General features: G+C 39.7%; 1 pseudogene; it reads right to left on the bottom strand.

Annotated features, from left to right (window-relative positions):
* Positions 1 to 12,203: 12,203 nt before the first annotated feature.
* Positions 12,204 to 13,326, bottom strand: part of LOC114637717 — a 2,941-nt pseudogene continuing 1,818 nt past the window's right edge.

Here is a 13,326-nt window from a genome sequence, read left to right as displayed (position 1 = left end):
ATTTCTTTCATAAACTGTTTGCATAAACTGGACCACTGAGCTACTGAGCTATCAGTAGCCTAAGAATTCCAACTTTTTTTTTTATTTCAAATTCCTTCACAAAGGAGAATGTAGAAGTCACCCTTTATTGTCCCCAATTTAGAAACTCTTTTATTGTATTTATTGCAAGTTTCACAAATAACACTCAAAGTAGACTTTAGACAATGAGTAGATTTGTAACAGAAGTACATGGTCAATTAAAATATCAAGAAATCCTGATGTCTCCATAGCCATGCACATATGGAAATTGCTAATTTGACTCAAAATCATTAATGAACAAAGGAGCACATGAAATTGGAAGGGAGATGGGATGGGGGCACTAGGAAAAGTTGGAGGGAGGTAATGGTAATGGGTAGATATGATCGGAAGATATTATGTAAGTGTATTAAATTTTCAAAAAAGCAATTAAAATATTATCTAGTAAAATTATGAAAATGTTCTTTATATACTGTGTACTGAGTAAACATGAGCAATATTAACCTTTATTATTTATCAGTTATTCAATCTGTGCTCTTGTGTTACAGTTGCACAAAAGAATTTATGGCAGAAATTGTTTACCAAGAATGGATCATTGATATAATAAATACCTGAGAGAATGGCAGGATAAAGGCCACCAAGCCAGATTTCAGTGAGTGGGTGATGTTGGTTAGGGATTAGAAGAAACCTGGATTAGCAAAGCATGGATCATAAAGGTCATTACAACAGGCTCTCAGGAATAACTGAGAAGAAAGCACGGCAATGAGTGCAGTAAGGATATCTTTGTCACAGAGTTTAAAAGCCTTGGGTACTTTGTTTGTGCTGGCCCAAAAGTGTTTAAGCTCAGTGAACTGGACTTCCAGCAGTGAGCAGCAGAGTAGCAAGGTGCACTCAACTTCTTTTGGTTGCTTATATAAACAGAGAAAAGTAGCAAGCAACTTGACCATGGAATTTATAATTGTAGAAGGAAGCACAAAACCTAGAAACATTGTGGCTGACTTAAGATTAATGAAAACACTGACTAGGGAGAGTATTAAGGAAGTGGCCAAGAGATGTTCTGCTGAAGAGGTCACCCTAAATAGAAGGGGCCTGGATCCTATTCATCAAGGCAATCAGTGCATGACCCTGAAAGCATTTCTAAAGTTTTCTATGCAGCTCTTCCCATCACAGACCTGTGAAGAATTTTGAACCAAGACTTCCAGGGAGGCCTCTGAAGGATTAATATACATTCTGTTCTCTTCTGGGCTCTGGTGCTTCTTACAGTAACAGTTGGAGTTTATGCCTATTGGAAACCTCTTTGTGCTGTTTACTCTGTTGAATTTTAATTCTACCTGGACTGTTGTATTTTAGAAGTTAGTAACTTCTTTCCCTTCACAGGGTTCTAAATGGATAAAATTTGTATCAGGATGAACTGTGCCATAAATTCTATTTATCTCTGCTTTTGATAAGGCTTTGGACTTTTGATCTGATGCTAGATTACTAGAATGAGTTAAGACTTCAGTGGCTACTGGGATAGAATAAGCCAATAGGGAGTGGTACTTTTATGAGGCCTTATTTGAATAGGTGTGGTCTTATTGGAGGAAGTGTGTCACTGTGGAGGTGGACTTTGAGGCCATATATGTATGTGTTCAAGCCACAGCCAGTGGAACAGTTTCCTTCTGCTGCCTAAGGATTAAGATGTAGAACTCTGCTTCTCCAGAACCACGTCTGTGTGCAGGCTGCCAGTCTCCCATATTGATGATAATGGACTGAACCTCTGAAACTGTAAGCCAGTTCCAATTAAATGTTGTCCTTTATAAGAGTTGCTGTCCATGGTCATGGTGTCTCTTCACAGCAATGATACTCTCAGACATGAATCCCCTTCCTACTCCTGCTCACACTTTTCTCACTACCCTTTCTTCTTCCCTCCTTTTTCCTCTCTTCCCATCATATAATCCAATATGTCATGATGCAGCATATCTAAGCCCTGTTGGTAGGAGGGCCCTATGTCAGAACAAAGTCTGATAGAGCCAGTAAGGTCTGTCTTTTTCCTATAGGGTCTAATGGCTGCTTGGCAGGCAGGATTGGCATTTTCATATGCAAGTTGTTTCACATAATCTGCACCTGCCTCTGCATTACCAAAAATCCTCCCTGCTGTTGTCATTAATCGATGAACAAAATCAGAAAATCGTTCATCAGGCCCTTGTCTAACTGAGGTTGAAGATGCACCAGGGTCTCCCTTTACTGGGAGTTTGCGCCAAGCCTTCATGGCCACATTTTGAATTTGAGCGAATAAGCCTGGGTCAAATTGCATCTGGTTATCACTAGAAGCAAATTGCCCTTCTACTAAGGCTTCAAAGGACCAACCATTGCCTGCCTGAATGTTTCTCCTAGCTGTCTCTTTACAATTCTGATGATACTCTGATTTCCAAATAAGATGGTCACCACCACTAAGAACTGCTCTCACTAGAGTATCCTGATCACCAGGAGTCAGCCACTCCTGTGCAACAGATTCTAAGATTGCAAGAGTTAAGAGAGCAGTGGCACCATATTGTGACACTGAATTTTTTAATTCTTTAATAATTTGAAAATTAAACCCCGTGTGATGTCTCCATGAAACCCCTTGAGTGTCTCTAGTCTCTGATACAGGGAAAACCTTAACCTCTCCCTCTTCTGGCTTATCTGTGGCTGAACTAAAACCAGAGGACAGGGGCTGTCTTTGGACTACAGGTTGAGGAACTCTAGGACCTGGGTGATTTTTCCTTGCCCTCTCGAGACCTCTTCCCTGTCTGTAATTTTTGTAGCTGATTAAGTCCTGATACTGTTTTTCTAACTCTATTTGTTGTTTAAGAAAAGAAATTTTGTCCTGCAACTCTTTTCTGGGATCTTCAACCGCCATCTCCATAGCAGGAGCATCTGGAGGTGGAGGAGCACAGGGAGGAGGTCTTCAGGAAGAAGGCCATTCAGGGTCAAAATATTTGGCTGCCTCTTCCTCTAGGTCAGCACAATCTGGCTCTGACAAATTGATTACTTCAACCTTTTATCGTATTTTGGATTCTATGTGTTTCTTTTTCTTTTGGACATGAAAGGCAACATGAAACAGCGAAACAAAAGCAGACAATTGACACACATAAACAACAAGCAACAAAACAAAAGCAGAGAGTTGAGTTCAGTCTGACTTATTTCTTGCCCCATTATCATTACTATGGCCTACTGGTTTCCACACAGCAGTTTCCTGCGGCAATCACCTGTTTCACTTCTAAATTTTCAGTCTACCCTTCTTCCAGTAATGTCCCTCACTGGGTCTCTCATTCTTGCTGCCGCGCATTGGGCACCACTTTGTAACAGCCAGTTCTGCTACTTCATAATGGTCCATTCTGCTGCTCCAGTCTGCAGGTCAGGGTCTAGCAAGAGAGAGAGTGGGGACGGAGGGGCGAGAGACACAAAAGATGGATACAAGACAGAGTCTGGTCAAGTCTCTCCTATTGAAAGGAAGGTCCTGGGTGTTTATACCCTTTACCATGTGCCTTGCCCTTGTGTACAAGCTCAACTGAAGGCACTAGTCATGTGCCTTGTAGCCATGGATACCATGTGCACCTTGCAGCTGGGGGCATTAAACAGTGTAACAAGATGTTTATCAGAGTGTACTCAGCTGTTGCGGGCTGTTGAAAACAAGTCTCTTGTCAGGGTATATGGCTCGTGATGGCTGTAAAGATGATAGCAGCTTTCGGCTAAGAGTTGTCTCCCAACAATATGCTCTTAAAATTTCTGCTTTTGGATCAGATATGGTGGAGGCAGAGTCAAAGGATTTCTGTGAGTTAAGTACTAGCCTGGTCTACATTATGAGCGCCATGCTAGCCAGAGCTGCCCAGTGATATCCTGTCTCCAAATAAATAAATAAAATTGAAAAAAATCCCTTTTTTAATAAAAAGATTTATGTTATTCTTATTGCTGTGTTGGTGTGAGTAAATACATGTATGGGATGTCCAAGGAGGGTTTGCTTATTTACTCTGCCTTGATTTCTCCCTGCAGTACATGTCTGCCTTTACTTTCTGACCACTAGAGAGTAAAGTAGATCCTCTACCACAGAGAATTTAAATGACTTTGGCATCATCCTGATATTTACATTTTACTGCTATTCCAAAATTGAGTAATACAAAAGCAAAAGCTAAGAAGCACCACGTTAATTTAGATATTGTCATAAGAATTTATGCAAATAACAATGGATAACAGCCAATTAATGAAACTGAAATTCTGTATAATATTTTGAGAATAGTACTTTATCTTATAAATACTTGTTACAATGTTTGAACAGAATTTATGACGCTAATGTTTATATCTGTACCACATATTGTTTTGCTTTAAGAATTTTTTATAGGGTGTGTAAGATGGCTCAGCAGGTAAAGGATATTGCTGCCAAGACTGACAACCTAAATTTGATCCTTGGAACCCATGTGGTAGAAGGAAAGAAACTACTTCCGTAAATTGTTCTTTGACCTCCACATGTGTATACAGTGGCATTCCTCCCCTACCTATGTATCATACACACACACACACACAGTAAATAAAGAAGTAAATAAATAAATAAATGTGACTTAAAAAGAATATTGTTACAATTCCAGCTGCTACTATGTACAGAACTACGTTTCTCTAAATGCAATTAATTAGATGTGTTTGATAATTTTCACACAAGAAAGATTATTTAATCTGATATTTCTTGTTAATGAAACAAAAGTTATTTTGAAATTTATATAAGCAAAATATCCATACATATAAAAAATGGAAAAAAAAGGTTTTGAAAATTCTGCAGAAAAGAGAAAAGGAAATCCATTTGTTTACCTCTTATATGCCTGGCAGTAAACCAGAACAAAGGTTTTTACCTTGCAACACATTCTAATCAGCTCAGACAGACATATACTAATTCTTTTACATAAAAAAAAATATGGTAATGGGTAGATATGATCGGAAGATATTATGTAAGTGTATTAAATTTTCAAAAAAGCAATTAAAATATTATCTAGTAAAATTATGAAAATGTGAGAAATTTATTTCAGCATAATTGGTAACTTTGATGAACCAAAGGCAAGCAAGCATATTTTATAAAATAAAATGCAGATGCTGTTATTCTTCATATAGATATTATCAACACTGCAGACACATGCAGTGCTCATTTAGCTTGACACTCTGTTATTTGATGATTTTTCAATCATGAAATTCATGATATTATTTATTTTGAGGAATTTTATTTTTATGAAATTACTGGTCAAGTTTGGTAATAGGAAAAATTTTACCTAGTGGTGTCTTAGCCTGACTTAAAACTTTTTTGAATTTGTATTCTTGTCTTCCCTTACAAATGTTAGGGATAGAGCTGGGAGTACTCATTTATTCATGTAATTGCTTCTGTTTCTTCACTTAGAAATTGTGAGTTATCTACCTATGTATTTTAAAGTATTGTTTTAATGGGTCATAGATAAAAGTAGTTATAAAATACTTGACAATAAAATGAGTATGCTGTAATAATGTCTGATATCCTCATACTGCTAATTGTCAAGTTATGGTCTATTTCACATATAGCCATCCATTATTTGCTTGTTTATTATTTTTGGTTGTGTTTTTATATAGTTGATTAAAGAAAAAGATTCAAAGGAACATTTTTAAGACCTAATTACTGACTTTGTGGCTCAGAACATAAAAAGGAAGGGGGGAAATAAAGGAAGGATGGAAGGAAGGAAGGGAGGGAGGAAGGAAGGAAGGAAGGGAGGAAGGAAGGAAGGAAGGGAGGGAGGGAGGGAGGGAGGGAGGGAGGGAGGGGGGAGGAAAAGAGGGAGGGAGAAAGGAAGGAGTAGGAATTGGAGGGACAAGGAGGGAAAAGGGAAGTCTATCACAGAGAAAACTGAAGCTCCATCTATTTTCTCTGTCTGGTTCTAGTAGTAATTAACAGATGGTTCTTGTGTATTTGGTAGAACAGTAGGCAAGCAACCAGCAGTAGTTTGTATCAGAGGCTGTATATATCAGAGGCTGTATATCAGAGACTATATGCCAGAAGCTGGCATCAGCCCTGAGTTCTGCTTTCAAAATTAGTTCTTTTGCTCTCTTGATCTTCAAGCATCAATTTATTAAAAATTTTTTCTATTTAATTGTTGAACTAACTTAATTTGCTATTTCTCCTGAATTTTGAGGGACATCAGTGTTTAAGAAAACAGACAAAAGTTGATAATATTTGGAAAGTAATAAAGTCCTTCAGGTTTCTCCACTAAAACAGGCATGTGGCAACACAGAACATAGAACACAGAAAGAGGCAAATATTAACCTTCTTATTTATTTAGAAGAGAATAGGCCATTCTAACTTTATAATGACTTATAATATACTATCATAATAGTGGCATATCTCAGAGTTTCTGTTGATGGGGGATTTGGGACTAATTGAAGGAGGTTGTTTGGGGGTCACTTCAGCGACTTCAGGGTCTTTCATGAGTCTACAGGATATTTTCTGGATCTGTAGTCACTTGAAGGATGGACAAAGGCCTTGAGCAGTGGTTCCAGTATGTCATCTTTGTATATCCTCCTTGGCAGTTTTGAGACTTTGTACAACTCTGCTATTCTGGTGTTTCAACTCCACAATTTCTGTCTTTCTCTAGAGTGAGTGATCCAACCTGTGAGGACACATACCACTGACTTACGACGTATTTTATTAGACATAAAGACTAATCTAATACAGTGTGCATCAGAAGAAATATGCAATCACAGGAGCCCATTATATTCTGGCTATTAAGGATGTGCTTATATTTGGAGGATTTACCAACAAGGGTTGAATCCAAACTAAATATAGAAGTGTTGTTATCAGTTAACTTCTTGAATATGTTTTAGTCTTTGAGGTAAATATTGGCTACTATTTGAGGCTATGTTTTAAAATAATAATTTTGGACTTTGGAGTCAGGAGCAAGTTCTAGCTCCTGACTTCACTCTTGAAAAATATTTGACCTATATATTATTCTGCCTATTTATATGTCTTTAAGTAAAGGGATTAATATGTGTCTGTCTGGGTTGAGTAGAATGTGATACAAGGTAAAAACCTTTGTTTTAGCTATAATGTCAGGCAAATAAGAGCTAAACAAATGGTATTTTCCTTTCTTTCTTCTCCCACTATACTTGGAAGCAGAATTTCAAAACATTTTCCCGATTTTTTTATGTGTTTAGATGGTTTGCTTGCATGTGTGTCTATGTATCATGAGTGCCCTTCAATGTCAGAACAAAGAATTAGATATCCATAAAATGTTGTTATAAAAGGTTATGAGCCACCATGTGGGTGCTGGGAATCAAACCCAGGTCTGCTGGAAGAGTAGTAAGAGCTCATATGTAGGGGTGGTTCTGATGCTAAGGTCCTGCTACCAAAATGGTTCTTGATTGATCAATAAAGATGACAGCAGCTAATTGCTGAGCTGACGGAAAAAGGCGGGACTTCTGGGTCCCTTCAGGCAGGGGAGACAGGAAGAGAAAGAGGACTTCTCTATGCTTCAGAGGAAGAAAAGGTGATCAGCCATATGATATCTCAGGCGGAGAGGCCATAGGCCAGTTCCCCAGGCAGAGGATTAAAAATTCAACTAAAGCTGAGGGCAGATTTAGAGTTCTGAGCTAAGAGTATTGGGAAGGACACACTAGCACCAGGAGATTAGCAACACCCAGCAATTGAGCCATAAGGCAGGTTAAAAAATAAGCTAATGTGTGTGTGTGTGTCTTTCATTCATGGAGGTGAGGGAACCTGGTCAGTGTTGGTTCATTCAAAGCTTAAATGGGGGCGGGGTAGCAAATGCTACATGTTACACTTATAACCACTGAGCCATTTCTTCAGCCCCAGAATTTCCAAAACTTTGTGCCAGGAATAACTAAGTTTTATCTTACTATCTAACCCTTTTGAGTAGTGCCTCTGGCTAAGGGCAATTTCTTCCAATGCACCTTAACAAATACTAGTGTATATTTACCACCATGAAAATCTTTGGGAAGAATGTCTCTGAACGACTTCTTCTAAAAGGGACACTAGAATTCAATATTGAACAATTATGTAAGAGAAAAAAATTAAGCATCCAGCATTAAGGAAGAATTTTAACTGTTCTAGTTTATAGGTGAGGTAGTTTTAGGCACAGAAAACTTTAGAGACTCCAGAGATATTAACTCACTCTTTTTTTGCTGTGTACAGGTGTGAGGAAGCATCTGTAAAGGTTCTCATCCCACTGCCACCAGAACAAAATCAGAACCATTTAAAGAACCCCAACATCTGTACAAGTTCTTCATGGATATGTCTGAGAAGCCACTTTGAGCAATGGGGAACTCTTATCTGTTGTCATTATTATTTTACAGATTTACTATACTCCCTTGTTGCCTTTTCGTATCTATTAAGAGTTTCTATCCCACTTTAGATAATTTAGTTCCCAAATAAAAGACACAGACACCTTTAAATTTATACTATGCTTTGAAGCACTAGAGCTGGGCAGATATCAAACCTCTATGCTATTTTGTCTGCTTCCCTGTCAAAATCTTTGAGATTACTTGCTGTGTTTTGTTTGGGCTGCTCCTATTCCACCAGACCAGGCCACTCATGATTCATACTACCGCATGGTGACCCCTTCCTTTTCTCTCACTTTCCTCCTGGTCCTTGCCTGAACCTATGCTCTGCCTCTAACTCTTCTGCCCAGCCCAAGCCAGGCTGTAGGCATCTGTATTAACCAATCAGGGATAACTTGGGAAGCAAGGTTTACACATCAAAAGCTGGTGTACCAGAGGATCTTGGGGCCAGTATTTAGCATTTGAATACATGGCAATGCCAACCCACTACACATATCTACTTTCATATCCAAACACCATGTCATCTAGGATGTTGTCAGGTTTTTCATTTAGCTGTTGGGGGAGGTGAATGCAAATATGAATGCAAGGTCATACTGACAGATTAAAAAACATTACAGACTCAAAGAGTTCTATAACAAGGGAAGATCCTCAAAAACCAGGTTCCTGCTTATTTGTGGAAAAGATCTTTGTTGATATTAAAGAAGATACAGAAGAATATTAGCTGTGTGATTATTTAGCATTGTGGGAAAGTTGAAGAGCTTGAAATCATGATTGACAGGGACAGTAGAAGAAGGCCTCTGCTTTGATAATCCATGAATAAGATTGTCATTCAGGAAAAATGATCCTGTGAGTGGCCAAGGCTGTGAAGTAAGAAGCTCCTTGTTGAAGAGATAGCTAGTGCCTCATCTCACCAAAATACAGAAGTGACTCTGGACACTTTGTTGATGGTTGTGGTGGAAATGACATTTTTGGAGGAAACATCAGTAGTTGTGGTGGCTTGATGGCAGCTGTGCTGGTGATAATGAATAGCTATAAAGGATTTGATAATGATAGTCATTATGGGACTAGAACTGGGGTCCTCTGTAAGACCAGTATACACTCTTAACTGCTTTTATCAGTCTACAAAAAAACAAAAAACAAACAACCCCCCCCCCCAAAAAAAAGATAAAAAAATAAGAATTAAAAACAACCATAAGAAGAAGAAACAAAGCCATGGGACATCATGGCAATGTATTCATTATCTTATTGTCAATCATTTGACTCTAAAAGAACCTATATGCCCAGATATGAAAGAAGTATTTAGAAATCATAGAACAATCTTTTCCAAGTTCTCTAATTCCCAAAGACAGATTTGAACCTGTATCAGACTCTTCAAGGAATAGCGTTTGGAATTGGGATTTATAGCGAAGGCCTTTAATACAATTTTTCAAAGTCATGGATAGAGCAATTCTCAGTTTCATATGGAAAAACAAAAAACCCAGGATAGCAGAAACATTTTTTTTTTTTTTGGTTTGGTTTGGTTTTTCGAGTCAGGGTTTCTCTGTGTAGCCCTTGCTGTCCTGGAACTCACTCTGTAGACCAGGCTGGCCTTGAAGTCAGAAATCCGCCTGCCTCTGCCTCCCAAAGCAGAAACAATTCTTAATGATAAAATAACTTCTGGGGGAATCACTATCCTTGACTGTAATGGTTTATGTATGCTCAGCCCAAAGGAATGGCACTATTAGAAGGTGTAGGCCTATTGGAGTAGGTGTCTCACTGTGGGTGTGGGCTACAAGAGACTCATCCTAGCTACCTGGAAGCCAGTCTCCTCATAGTAGCCTTCAGATGAACATGTAGAACTCACCTCTGCCTGTGCCAGGCCTGCTTGGATACTGCCATGCTCCTGTCTTGATGGTAATAGACTGAACCTCTGAACCTGTAAGCCAGCCTCATTTAAATGTTGTCCTTATAAGAGCTGCCTTGGTCATAGTGTCTGTTCACAGCAGTAAAACTCTAACTAAAACACTGACCTCAAGCTATATTACAGAGCAATAGTGATAAATACTGCATTATTTGTTACAGAGACAGACAGGTTGATCAATGGAATAGGAAACCCAGAAATAAAATCACATACTTGATCTTTGTCAAAGAAGCCAAAAATATACAATGGACAAAAGAAAGCATCTACAATAAATGGTATTGGTATAACTGACAGCTGATATATAGAAAGATGAAAATAAATCCATATTTGTCACCTTGTATAAAGCTTCAATAAATGGTGTTAGTATAACTGACAGTCGGTATATAGAAAGATGAAAATAATCCATATTTTCACCATGCACAAAGCTCAAATCCACGTGGATCAAGGACCTCAATATAAAGCCAGATACACAGAATCTAATAGAAGAGAAAGTGGGAAAGAGCCTTGAACTCATTGGCATGGGGAGAAATTTCCTAAACAGAACTCCAATGGCTCAGGCTCTAACATCAAGAATTGATAAATGAGACCTCATGAAACTGAAAAGCTTTTGTAAGGCAAAGGATATAATCAATAGGACAAATTGGCAACCTACAGATTGGGGAAAAAAATCTTCACTAACTCCACATCTGATAGAGAGCTAATATCCAAAATATATAAAGAACTCAAAAAGCTAACCTCCAAATCTCAAATGGGTGAGAAGCACTTAAATGTTCAAAGTCCTTAGTCATTAGGGAAATGCAAATTAAAATGACTCTGAGATTCCATCTTAAACCAATCAAAATGGCTAAGGTGGCTAACTCAGGTGATAGCACATGTTGGTGAGAATGTGGAGAAAGAGGAACACTCCTCCATTTGCTGGTGGGTTTGCAAATTGGTACAACCATTCTGGAAATCATTCTGGAGGTTCCTCAGAAATTTGGAGATAGATCTACCTGAAGACCCAGCTATACCACTCTTGGGCATATACTCAAAAGATGCTCCACCATGCCACAGGGGAATGTCCTCCACTATGTTCATTGTGGCCTTGTCTATGATAGCCAGATGGTGGAAACAACTCAGATATCCTGCAACAGAAAAATTAGTACAGAAAATGTGGTTTATGCAATGGTATATTATTCACCTATTAAAAATGAAGACATCTTGTTTTTTTTTTTTATCATTCACACACGTGGCATATGCAACTTTTCTCCTCCTCCTCCTCCTCCTCCTCCTCCTCCTCCTCCTCCTCCTCCTTTTCTTTTTCTTCTTCTTCTTCTTCTTCTTCTTCTTCTTCTTCTTCTTCTTCTTCTTCTTCTTCTTCTTCGTTTTGTTTTTTTTTCGAGACAGGGTTTCTCTGTGTAGCCCTGGCTGTCCTGGAACTCACTCTGTAGACCAGGCTGGCCTCGAACTCAGAGATCTGCCTGCCTCTGCCTCCTAAGTGCTGGGATTAAAGGCGTGTGCCACCACCACCTGGCGCAACTTTTAATAAACCAAAAGAAAAAGTCCTAAATATACAAGTGAAAAAAATCCAAACAGTTGACACAGGCCTAACTGATAGTTACTTTATGTACAGCTGTATGTATAAGTTCAAAAAAAGCTATCTTATTTGTGTGTACAAAAGTTTATACACAGGTCTGTACATAAGGGTCTATACATTTTATTTCTCAGAACCCTTAGGTGTCACCTCTAGAAGACACCAACACTTCATTCACATATTTTATAAAAGAAATACTTCCAGGACTGACAATCTTGTGTCCCTTATATTTGAACCATGTAGGCGCCATTCGATTATTTAACAGCCTACTGTCATAACGTAGATCATGGTAGGTATGTGGATCCCCTAACATCTTCACACAGCGTGCTCCAATGTAAAAGCCCATTACAAAGATGGGGAATGAGAGTCATGACCAGAGTGTTACCACAGGTCCAGGAATGGGTGAGCCAGCCTGCCCTCTTCACTGTCTATATTCCAGTTCATCTACACTGATGACTTTGGTGGGCATGGAGGGCAGAGGCTGCTGTAGCACATCTGAGCCAAACCATTTGGCAAGGCCCACAGGGGAGCTTGGTGCGATGCTTCATCTGGGAGTGCATGTGGGGCAGGCTGGACCGGCGAGGTACATTCTGAGGAGATTGAACGTTGATAGCTGCTGCCTGGGGACTAGACTGGAGGATGCAGAATTGAGTGCTGTAGCTGCTGCTGCATCACTGCCAAATGCAGAGACGAGGGTTTAGGAGAGGGTGACTAGCAGCAGAGACCAAAGGGTACAAGGGTTATCCAGGAGTGGGCCAGATAGTCCCTGTAAAGGAGCCATGTCTATCCCAGGAGGAAGCACACCAGCTTGGAGCAAACTTGGAAGATGCTCTGGATGTACCCCTTGGGCTATCAACCTTTGGACTAATCCTAGGTGAAGCTGGTGCGCAGGTTGAACAATAGGAACATGAGGGACAAGGGGAACTTGGTGGGTAGGACGGAGAAAAGGTGTTCTTGGGACTGGGGATGCCAAGGTAGGTGTTTTCCTCCCAGCTCCTTTAGGTTGATAATCTTGTTCTTTGGTATAACGGTTGGTCTGGGACAGTGGGGTGGAGCATGAAGACCGCTGTAATGTTGAAAGCTTAGGATTTGTTGTCGGAGAAGAGTCTTGATCAGTATTGGGTATGGGATTGGATGACAGCAGGTTCTCTTTGCTGGCCTTCTGAGTATCCTCTTTACCATCACTAGGAACCACTGTTCCAGGTGCTATTTCCTCCTTGCTTTCCTCTCTGCTTTCATACATCTTCCGGATCACTGAGATAGGGGTGAAGGAAGGAGAAAGCATGTTTGTGGTGGAGGCAGTAGGAGGTGAGGAAGAAGAATTTCCTCGGTGCATGGGTGGTGGTGACTTTGACATTCGCTGTTGCCTGTTTCTGAGCCCATCTCTGGTTCTGTCCACTTGTGGTTTGCCAAAACCAGGCTGGTAGAAGGGTGCTGTCTGTATTGCAAGATCATGTGGTAGGGCCAGCCCCTCCAAAGCAGCTTGCTGCAATTCTAGCTGGCTCATCTGGGCTGTGAC

Source organism: Grammomys surdaster, unplaced genomic scaffold (genome assembly GCF_004785775.1).
Source record: "Grammomys surdaster isolate TR1022 unplaced genomic scaffold, NIH_TR_1.0 125372, whole genome shotgun sequence".
In the NCBI taxonomy this organism is placed as follows: domain Eukaryota; kingdom Metazoa; phylum Chordata; class Mammalia; order Rodentia; family Muridae; genus Grammomys; species Grammomys surdaster.
This window is presented reverse-complemented; position numbering and strand designations above follow the sequence as displayed.